General features: G+C 34.8%; 1 long non-coding RNA gene across 1 annotated transcript in view; it reads right to left on the bottom strand.

Annotated features, from left to right (window-relative positions):
* Positions 1–255, bottom strand: part of LOC145248924 (uncharacterized) — a 355269-nt gene extending 355014 nt beyond the window's left edge. The window contains exon 1 of the long non-coding RNA XR_013863432.1: positions 1–255. This exon is cut by the window's left edge and continues 2312 nt beyond it. This is a non-coding gene — a long non-coding RNA (uncharacterized LOC145248924).
* Positions 256–1124: the final 869 nt, after the last annotated feature.

The raw sequence follows: 1124 nt of genomic DNA, 5'->3' as shown, positions 1-1124 counted from the left end.
TTATTTTTTTCTTTTACAATTTATTTTATTTCATTTATTACAGCGAAACTTTTTTTTTTGTTCAATTTAAAAATAAGGCATTGAATAAAATGTCGTTATCAGTGCGGCTGTCCGGATTTTGTCACATGAGTCGTAATGATGGGAGGAAGGAATAGCGGGAAGGAAAGAGAGAGGAAGGAAGATTAAAAGGAAGAAAAGAGAAAACGAAATAATGAAATGAAGTTGCAAGGAATCTCAGCAATTAGTTTCGAAGAGAAATAGATTAACGAAATTAAGAAAGAAAGAAAGAAAGAAAGAAAGAGAAAGAGAAATAGAAAGAAATACAGTGAATGGAATAGTCAAAAACGAAAAGAGAAATAAAAGAAAGAACGAACGAATGAATGTAAAAAGAAGAAATGAACGAAAGAAAAATGAACAAAGAAAAGGAGGAAGGAAAAAATAACGATCGAACGAAGAAAAGAAATAATTAAAGAAATAGTGAACCACTGAACTAAGAAAGGAAGGAAACAATAAAAATTGAACAGCTTAATAAAAATTAATGAATTAAAAGAAGGGTCGTTCCAAAAGTAATGCATCCTATTTTTTAATTAAAAAAAAAGTTGACGAACTATGAAGACGGAAGTAGTATCATTAAAACGAGCGACCTTTCGTGCTCCAGAATTTATCTTTCTACATAGTCACCGCTATTTTCAATGCACTTGTGTCAGCGATGGGGAGGTGACTATGCATGCGCGCCCGAAGCGCGCTTTGTAACTCACGTCAATGTTGCCACTCTGAAATCGACGAACCCATCTCCTAATTGTGCTGATATTAATTGCGTCGACTTCGTAAACGGTCAACAGACATTGATCGGTTCAATTTTTTTTTTCACGCATAGAGGAATTCAATGACATCTCTGCTTCTGATGAACGTCCATGGCATGGTTTGATATCTTAGAGTATTACACCATCAGCATCTACAACAGGGTGATGAAACTTTCAGGTCAAGAATGCATTAGTTCAGTCATCATACGAGGCTGAAGTTGTTGGAACGGTACACTAGTGCATTGCAGCCGGAGGAGATTACTTTTCAGTGGACTAGAAAATATGTGTACTATCAATAATAGTGCCTATACGAAAAAAAAA

Source organism: Euprymna scolopes, chromosome 27 (genome assembly GCF_053919585.1).
Source record: "Euprymna scolopes isolate OS-2025 chromosome 27, ASM5391958v1, whole genome shotgun sequence".
Classification (NCBI taxonomy): domain Eukaryota; kingdom Metazoa; phylum Mollusca; class Cephalopoda; order Sepiida; family Sepiolidae; genus Euprymna; species Euprymna scolopes.
This window is presented reverse-complemented; position numbering and strand designations above follow the sequence as displayed.